This window comes from Rattus norvegicus, chromosome 9 (genome assembly GCF_021556685.1).
Source record: "Rattus norvegicus strain SHRSP/BbbUtx chromosome 9, alternate assembly SHRSP_T2T, whole genome shotgun sequence".
Classification (NCBI taxonomy): Eukaryota; Metazoa; Chordata; class Mammalia; order Rodentia; family Muridae; genus Rattus; species Rattus norvegicus.
Window position 1 is genome coordinate 88,822,501 of NC_141542.1, and position 10,071 is coordinate 88,832,571.

Genomic DNA, 10,071 nt, shown 5'->3' on the forward strand with positions numbered 1-10,071 from the left:
AACTACATTAAGAGGTCACCAAAAACTGCTTTCTTCAAACATTTTCAGAAGTATTAACTGACAGGAGTGGTGGCACACCCTGTTAATTCTGGCACCTGAGAAGCAGAAGCAGGAGGGTCTCTGTGAGTTCAAACCCAACCTGGTCTACATAGTCAAGTTCCTGGCCAGTCAGAACTATATAGTGAGAGCCTGTCTCAAAACAACAAAAAGTATTAACCACAAGCAGTCAATGGTGGATCATAACTTTAATTCCAGCAATCAGGAGACAGAGACAGAAGGACCTTTTCAAGTTCCAAGAGAGCCAGGGTTACGTAAGATTCTTATCTCAATATATTAGATAGTGTACTGGCTAGTTTTGTGTGTCAACTTGACACAGCTGGAGTTATCACAGAGAAAGGAGACTCAGTTGTGGAAATGCCTTCATTAGACCCAGCTGTAAGGCATTTTCTCAACTACTGATGAAGGTGGGAGGACCCAGCCCACTGTGGGTGGTGCTGTCCCCAGGCTGGTGGTCTTGGGTTCTATAAGAAAGCAAGCTGAGCAAGCCAGGGGAAGCAAGCCAGTAAGTAATATACCTCCATGGCCTCTGCATCAGCTCCTGCTTGAGTTCCAGTCCTGACTTCCTTTGGGGATGAACCAGCAATGTGGAAGTGTAAGCTGAATAAACCCTTTCCTCCCCAACTTGCTTCTTGGTCATGATGTTTGTGCAGGAGTAGGAATCCTGACTAAGACAGGCAGGCAAGCAGGCAGGCAGGCAGGCAGACAGACAGATAATAGTAGGTAGATAGATAGATAGATAGATAGATAGATAGATAGATAGATAGATAGATAGAACTATCAACTGCAGATCTAAAATAATCAGAAAATCATATATCATTGTTAGTCAAGTAGCCTCAAAAAAAGCTGGAAAGTGGAAAGCTCAGGCAGGAGACAGACATCCCAGAAGTGAAACTGACCCTCTCCTGTACTTCCGAGCCTGCTGATGAGATCTGGGAGCTTCTGGCAGCTAGAATTGTGTGGGAACAAGGAGCTGACCTGGAAAAGTCTCCTTTATCAACTGCATGAAATTATGGATAAAAATAACTGGATAAAATTATGTTTCAAACAAGAAAAGCAGGAAGGAACGGTATTGCTGAGCAAAATGGCCACAAGACTACAGAAAGGCAGTCAGCCCCAGGACAGTGAGGATGACACTCCACGGCCACTGAGGTCCCTCTTGCCAATTTGTTTCCACGGCAGAAGATGGGGCTTTACAAACTAACTTACTTTCTTTCTTTCTTTCTTCCCTTATTTCTTTCTTCCTTCCTTCCTTCCTTCCTTTCTCTCTTTCTTCCTTTCTTCATTTCTTTCTCTCTCATTATCTTTGTGATTCAGGGGAAATTAAATTAAACAGCTTCTCTGTCGGGGGCAGCTCCTTAGTAGAGCATTTGCTTTGCATGTGTGGGGCTCTAGGCTCATTTCCTAGCAAAAAAAAAAAAAAAAAAAAAAAAAAAGAATGAGTGAATAAATAAATAACTGCTCTCTGACCCTAGAGAGTGAGAGTTTGTTTGCTAGGGTTGAGTTTTGAGAGGTATAAATTGTTTTAATGTCTAAAATGTTTTGGCCTACCTATTACTGATTTCTAGTCCCTTCGGGAAATATTGATGGCTGAGGTCTTAGGCCACTGTGTCCGAGGAACAAAGATGCTAATAGAGTCATTAAAATACAAAATGATTCAAGTCGGTTTGAGTAAAGTTAACTGAACTTGGGTTACAATCCAAGAAAAATAACCAGATATCTCAAGGATGCCTTACGGAAATCATTGGTTCTCCGTTGCTTTAATTTGTCATCATGAGTTTTTAAGTCTTTCTATATGCACTGAATCATATGGATGTGCTGCCCTCTTAAGTCATACTTATCTTTCTTTGTGTCATTTCATTTCTTTATGTATAACTTTTTAAAAAAGAAGAAATTCTCCTTTGAGAGACAGCTACAAAAATGTTTCTAAAGACATGTCCTCTTAAATATTAAATATTCAGTGATTCTATTTATATTAAATATCCAGTCATATAGAATGGCACAATTAACTTTGACATAGGCATCCTAACACCCAGAATTAACCTGTAAGCCCCACCAGTCCAAAGACTAGGTAGCTTCCTGGAATGCTGGGAGCTGTAGTTCTTGGAAAAACAACAAAGCCTCATGGGAAAGTACGGTGGCCTGTAGGTTTGTCCTTATAAGCCCCTAATGCACATGGCTTAGTCCAAAAGCCCATCTCTTGGTCAGTATTTAATATTTAATAAAGCTTGCTTTAAATTTGGCCCATAATGGTGAAATTGCTTTTTTCTTCCAGCCAATCTCAGAATTAACAGTACAAATTTTCACAAGAAAAAAATATATTACTACAGAAAATTGTGCAGATTCCTACAAAGAAAGACATTTTGATTTCACAAATAATAGGTGTGTAGAATACTGAGGGGTTTTTTTTCTACATTGAGAAATTGAACAACAAATGGAGAAAACAAGAGTTTCAGCCAATATCAATACTCAAAGGGTTGTCTATAAACTGATTGAAACTACCAATTATCTGTTCCCGCCCACAATAACCTAAGGGAAATGGCAGAATATGACACAGTACAACCCAGCTTCATCAGGTACCTGGTGTAGATGCACAGACATTTTTCATAGGAAGCTTCAAGAATTAAGGTGTTGACAATGTTTCTCACACCAGCTTCTTGTCACAGATAAGGAACACGCTTGTCACACACTGGCTACTCTGAAGAGCTACAATTTAGGGAAATGAGAAATCACATTGCTAACCAAGCTGCTAATTCAGGGATGCCCATTCAGCTCTATCTTCCTTAAAGAGAGAGAGAGGGAAAGAGGGGAGGGAAGGGGAAGGGAGAGAGGGAGGGAGAGGGGGAGGGAAGGGAGGAGAGAGGGGGAGGGAAGGGAGGAGAGAGGGGGAGGGAAGGGAGGAGAGAGGGGGAGGGAGGATTTTTTGCCTCCCTTTTTGTTTAGGTATCACAGCAACCCTGCCTCATGTTCCCAGTAATCCATTCTATGCTAAGGGGCAAGAGGGCATCATCTTTCTTAAAGTTTATTTTATACATACATACATACACACACACACACACACACACACACACACACACACACACACACATATATATTATATATTATTCTGTCTTTTAGAATGTCATTTTCCCCACTTGTGCATCCAAACATATACCCAAGGATAAATGGAAAACCATAACTTTCTCCCATACCTCTTTCTCTTTTTGGTCTATTCCTGCAACTATAACAAAACACCTTGGACTGTCACATATAAAGGTGAAGCAGAAGAAAGAAAGATGGATCCAGTTCTTCTAGGACCAGGCATCAGGTGAGAGAAAAAGAAAATGACTTTTTCGTGAGTTTTGAAATGCCTGTGCTTGCATCAAGTACATAGCACTAATAGAAGACTCAGTGAATTCCCCAAATAAGACAACAGGAAAGTAAGAGGAAGACGTGTTAGAGGGTGTACAGTGATCCGTGTGAGGAAGGAGCTGGAAAACATTGCATATATGTTATACTAAATTGTCAAGGCATAATAAATACAAGTTATACAGAGAAGGGAAGCAGAGAGAGACAGAAGTAGGTTTAGGGAAAAAATACCAAATGAAAGCAAATGAGGTTCAGTTACAAAGTTTCCTTATAGTTCCGTTGGTCAGGCAGAAGAGCTGGGACCACTCCGTTGCCTGGTGCAAGGGCAAAGGTGAGCTGAGTGCTGGCACCTACACAGTGGCAACCAGTAACGTGTTTGAACGGCACTCGGCGACTGAATTTCAGCAAACCATCTGCCACCTCAAACTAATGTTGTTAATTTGAGTTTCTCTGCCTTTAGCTTTATTCTTACTGAGTCTGCAAATTTGTTCCAGTTTCACAGAAGAGCTGTAAGCATCTGGGCTTAGCTCTGGTTTTCTGTTTGTGCTTAATTAATTTAAATTAATCTAGCCTGCTAACAGTACAACAAAGGAAAACTGTCCCTCTCGTTCATAAAAGCTTTGGAAGTAACTTGATACATTAGCAGTGGCCACTTGGCTCTGACTGATGCAACTACTCATGATTATAAATATTAGTCTCACGGTTTTAAAAATAAATAATCCTTTTTTGTTATCTAGAGCTTTGAGGGGACACTTCTGGCCGTCTACGAACAGCCACTACAATTTCCTTCAAGTTTATCAGTGAAAGAAAATGGTCAGCTAAGAGCTAACAAACATCTGAAAACAATATGGCGGACAGGAAAACCCAGTGCCCTGGAGAACAGGGGAGAACCTGTGTTTCTGTTATAACAGGACTGTGCAAGCTATCTGAATTGCAGCCGGCCTAGAGGCATGGTACAAAGTGATCCTAACACCTACTACCTGTCTGCTGCCCCACCCCAAACAAGGCAGGAAAAGGATGCTTGACTTCACATGGTTCCCAAATGCTTGTCCCCAGAGGCAGACTGTGTGTAAAGATGTGTTCATCAAATAAGGAAGATGGCATGGTATTTACACAAACAGGCTGGAGTACAGTTACCTGCCCACTTCTCTTCCACAAGAGGAATTGTTCCTTGTTCTAAGATGGAGGACCTTGCCATATAGATATACATATACATATACATATATATATAATTTTATAATAATATATATTATAAATATATATATATAATATATATTATATATATATATAATATATATATATATAGTAGAACAGCCCTGAGATATATCAGCTCTAAACATGCTCGAAGTTAACTTTCCAGGGGAAAGTCAAATAAATTCATGACTTGTGGCTTCCAAAACCACAAAGGAATGTGAAATGATAGTCCATGTTGACATTTTTAATATAATGACATACCCTCATGCTTTTTTAATCCCAAAAGATCACTTTATTTTCTTTATTCACTATAAAAGTACTTTGAAAATTAAAATTAAAAGAGAATGTATTAATGTATCTCATTTTTTCCCCTAAAAATTAGGAACACCTGGGTTTGAAAGACGGCCCAGTGGGTAGAGACATTTGCTAAGCAATCGTGGAGATTTGATTCTGTCTCCAAAACTCATGTGAAGCTGGAAGGAGAGACCAAAAACGCTGTCCTCTGACCTCCACACGTGTGCCCACATACATAGGACAAAAATTAAAATTATTTAAAGTTCACCTTTCATTTAAAGAAACAAAAAACAAAATTGGGTACACCAGTTAAAATGATGCTTTTGAACTTAATTTGGCTTCTCTTCCTGACTGCTACTTCGAAACATCCTTTGCTGAGAGACTTTCTAGATAACTGTGCGTGTGTGTGCGTGTGTGTGTGTGTGTGTGTGTGTGTGTGTGTGTGTGTGTGTGTGAGAGAGAGAGAGAGAGAGAGAGAGAGAGAGAGTACACATGCTAAGACAGAACAATACCCACTGTTTTCTTTTTTAAATAAATGCACGATGTTAGGAAAAAATTAGAAGACTAAAAGAAACAGGAATTAGAACACTTAGCCAGAATAATAGGGAATTCTTAACAAAAATCAGCTGTATTATGTCATTAAAATTTAATATATGAAGCTTTCTCATGAACAGGACTCTGAAAGCCCTAGAAAAACACTTGTTATTAGGTGGGTAATCATCGCTAGCCTTATTTACCTAGGAATTTTTCTTTGAATGATGACTAGGTCTAACTATGAGTTAGCTTCCTAAGAAAATATAGATGTAATAGATTGAAGTCGAGGCAACTACGTGTGCTTCCTTGTTTGGATAATACTCAATGACTGGTTTTTAGCCATCAGGGAAATAGCTTAATCTTATTCTAAACAGAGCCCTACTGAGAAAATAATACAAGACACTCTTTAGTTTGCCTGAGGATTTGAGAGCTGTGGAAGTTCATATTGGTTTCATGAATGAATGAATCACACTCTTCCTTCCCACAGATAAGTTAAATTAGCTCCTCCCTAAATCAAAACATGGTCTGGTACAACCCGGGGTCTCCATGAAGCACATTTCTGACATGTTCTTTATGAATATATGTTCTCAATTCAGTGCGCTATTCATCTAGGCTTAGCAAATAAGCCCCTTACCTTTTGCCTCTCTGCTGAGATGTTTTCCTTCTCCCTTGTAATTTGTGGTGGCTTAGCAACTGATTAATGAGCCCTTGCTGGAAAAACCATTGATTTGACCATAAGTAATGCCTAGAGAACTGTTCTGGTTTAAAAAAAAAAAAAATGCTCAGCAGAGAGGACCAGTGCCATCACAAAAGCCCCTCATAGATTCAAAACGAGAAATCTCTGCTTCGATGCACAGCCCACCCAACCGGGATTTGTTTAAGTCCTAACCCGAAGCCTGAAGGGATACCACATTACCACCTTAAACTACCTCAAGCGAAGGAAGGGTCTTAGTGGTGTTTTGAATAAAAATGGCCCCAGAGGTCCCCGGAAGTAGCGCTTTTAGAAGGTGTGGCTTTGTAGGAGGAGGTGTGCCACTGTGTGTGTGAGGGAGGGAATTTGAGGTCTCAGAAGCTGGTCTGTCTACTGGCTCACAGTTCCTTTCTGCTGCCTGCAGATCCAGATGTGGAACTTTCAGCTCCTCCTCTAAGCACCATGTCTGCCTGCACACCGCCATGTTCCTCAGCATAACGGTCTCTAGTCACACTATTTCCTCATTGTACATCCCACAAACATGTGTGAGTGGAGAAACATCAGATCCTTGGCTTGTCAGTGTAATTTTTACCTTGACATTAATTTTAGACATAATTTTACAATGTAAGTTGGAACTGTGATGCCCTTTGTCTTTTCAGCTTACTAAAATACTGTAGCAATCTGATTTAGTTCTTAAAAGTCTGACAGAGAAATGGCTCCCTCAATCCTGTGAAATTTTAGAAGCAGGATTTCTCCTCTGTGTTCACAGAAACCGTGACCTAAGAAATGGGACCTGTTAGTATTCAGAGGGTTTTATTTTTAAGCGTCTGTCACAAACAGACCTAAAAGTTTAAACTTTTCAGATTTGAATAGCATAAAGAGGTAGAATTATCAGAGCTCAAAGCAATACCTGTTTACTGCTCTAATTGGCAGCATGAACCTGAGAGAGGAGGGTCCTAAAAATGAGGTAGACCAAAGTCTCATGAAATTGCCATCTTTATTCAGAGCATTGGGAAAATTATACCCTGAGGGTTGAGAAGAATCACATGTTCAATCACAGGGACAAACCTCACATGGCAAAAATATATTTTCCATAGAAGTATGTGAATACCAAGAGCTGAAGTGAACTCACGCTGTCTGCTACACCTGGGATGAACACAAAACTACATTCCAAGAACAATTCTGTGTGGTGGAGAAGCAGAGATTACAAGACTCTTGTTTTCTTGCAAAGTCTCCAAAATCTCCTCACACAGCTTCATTCATAGATCATGTTCTGACAATACCTTTTCCCCCTGACCCCCTGAGATTAAAATACAGCAAACGCGTCTTTTTATCATGCAAAGTTCTGTGGACCAATCCCCTCACAAAACCATAGGGGGAACAAACCATAGAGTTGCTCAAACATTCACTCATCAAAGCGGACTTCTCTGCCTCATTCTACTCCTTGATTTAATAACATTATCAATTAAAATGCTATGGTACATGCCCAGCTTGGAAATGTGTGGACTTCTAATGGTTTCCATTTTGGAAACAAGTCAATATGTTGTGGAGACAGAGCTCCCATCAATGTCAAACGGTCAACAGTAAATTACATTGACTTCACCAAAATCCTGCTCATCCTCAGAGTACAGTTAAATCCTGGCTTCTCTGTGGAGAGTCTTGCAGACACACCAAGTCTAAAGGGCCTCTCGGTGTCCCCCACCATCAAGGAACCTAATTTGCAATTAGTTACCGAGAGCCCCAGAGCATCATTAGAGTTGCCTTCAGATCACATCCTATCTCAAATGCTATTTTACTTCTTTGCCCCATATCCAATTTACAAAGAAAGTCTTCCCTCACAGGGACCCCCACCCACAATTCATCATATCCCCTTTGCACACATTGTCCTTCATTTAAAACATAGTTTGACTGCAGTATATCATAACGTGGGAAGAGACACAAAAAGGCACCTCAATTGATCCTTCAAGGACTTTATTCAGTACAAAACTAAGTAAAAGAATATGTCAGGAGTTCATGGGAGTTTCCTCCTACTGTGAACAATGGGGCTCTGGCCTCTGTCTCCTGGCCACCTCCCTCGAGCCGTGGCCCACAAGCAGCAATCTGGGATCCTGCCTCAGCCCAAGAAACCCAGACCCACTGCTGCCCTGAAGCTGGAGGATAAATCGGTCTCTCCTGGCCTGCCAAAGGGAGAAAAAGAACAGCAAGAAGCTGTCCCCGCCAGCGGGGAACCCAGTTATTCAGGGTCCCGAAGAGGCTTTCTACCTGTGGGCCAAATGGGGGTGAAGAGAAGAAGGAGACCAGGCAGAAGTTCTGTTGTCAAGGTCTCATTTATTGGGGTGAACGTTACAGCTTTTAAGGCTTTCAGGTAGGGGGAGTGTCCTTTGTGAAACATGAAGGATGGAGGGGCGAGGGTATAGGCAGTGATAGCAGGAGGCAAAGAGGTCAGGCGGTGGAGACACCGGGTGTTGACTCAGGAGATAACTGGTATCGGCTCGAGCTGAGGCATCCCTTGAATGTTATCTTCCCGTGCCGTAAATTCATGGGAGAGGCTTTTGTCCAACAATCTTAAGACTTATGGCAGTCATCTTAGGGGTGAATATCTGTGGCCAAACAGCCCAGAGTCACCTAGCCACTTTGAGCCATGCAGTCAAAAAGCGGCCAGGCCCAAATCCAATACGGCTCCCTACAAGAAGCAAGTGACATATTGCTGAAGTTCAAAATGAAACAGACAGTTAATGAACAAGCCAGTGAGGAAATTTTGAAAGTAGAACAAAAATATAACAAGCTCCGCCAACCATTTTTTCAGAAGAGGTCAGAATTGATGGCCAAAATCACAAATTTTTGGGTAACAACATTTGTCAACCATCCGTAGGTGTCTGCACTGCTTGGGGAGGAAGACAAGGAAGCCCTGCTTTATTTGACCAGAGTTGAAGTGACAGAATTTGAAGACATTAATCAGGTTACAGAATAGATTTTTATTTTGATGAAAATCCTTACTTTGAAAATAAAGTACTCTCCAAAGAATTTCATCTGAATGAGAGTGGTGACCCGTCTTCAGAGTCCACTGAAATAGAACGGAAATCTGGAAGGGATTTGACAAAACACTCAAGTCAAATGCAGAATAAGGCCAGCAGGAAGAGGCAGCACGAAAGCCAGAGAGCTTCTTTCCCTGGTTTCCTGACCATTCCAACGCAAGTGCTGATGACTTAGGAGAGGTCATCAAAGATGATATTTGGCCAAATCCCTTGCAGTATTATTTGGTGCCCAATATGGACGATGAAGAGGGAAAGGCAGAGGATGATGATGATGAAGAGGGTTGGAAGATATTGATGAAGATGAGGCTGAAGGTGAGGAGGAGGAGGATGAAGGTGAGGAAGGACAGACGGATGAAGACAAGGATGACTAGCACAGAGGACCGACGGATCCAATCTTTTTCTTTTTCATTTTCCTTTTATTTTTTTAATTTTCTCCAGTCCCTGAAAGGGAGTTGCAATCCTTTCCTCCCTGTCCCTCTGGGCTCAGTTGCCCTGTTTTTGAGGTCTCAACATCATGGTTCTCAACTAATTTGGGGGAAAATGTCTTGAGCAAAATACAACAGAAAAAGAATCTCACATTTCTATTCTAAATTCATTTTTAATCCTTCCTTGTCTCAAAAACTGGATTCAACACCACCACCATGCTCTGTAGGCAAGAAGAAAAGCCCTCCAGTTCCCTTGGCTCTGCTGGAGGCTGGAGGGTGCCAGGCCCCTGTGTAGTAGTACACAGATTTCTACCTTTTTCCTTTTCTCTGTTTATTGGGCTCAGAGATTACACTGTGTCTCTGTGAATACAGACCATTAGCATTTACCAACATGGATCTGTCTACTTCCTCTTGTTTAATAAAAAGAAGAAGAAAAGGGAGGGTATAGAAGGTGAGCAAGGGTGGGCCTGAGGTGTGTGTGGGGGGTGGGTGG

The 10,071-nt window shown here is 41.3% G+C and overlaps 1 long non-coding RNA gene and 1 pseudogene across 5 annotated transcripts in view; both read left to right on the forward strand.

Annotated features, from left to right (window-relative positions):
- The window catches only part of LOC102554970 (uncharacterized), a 15,753-nt gene extending 10,564 nt beyond the window's left edge, over positions 1-5,189 (forward strand). For 2 of the 5 annotated variants that reach the window (XR_015629617.1, XR_015629622.1), the window contains 2 exons: positions 3,313-3,364; positions 4,982-5,189. This is a non-coding gene — a long non-coding RNA (uncharacterized LOC102554970). Of the gene's footprint in view, positions 1-2,332; positions 2,440-3,312; positions 3,365-4,142 lie in introns of all 5 variants that reach the window. The other 3 variants (XR_015629618.1, XR_015629619.1, XR_015629621.1) reach the window with 3 other exon arrangements.
- Positions 5,190-8,756: 3,567 nt separating this feature from the next.
- On the forward strand, positions 8,757-9,602 carry LOC148003785 (protein SET-like; annotated as a pseudogene).
- Positions 9,603-10,071: the final 469 nt, after the last annotated feature.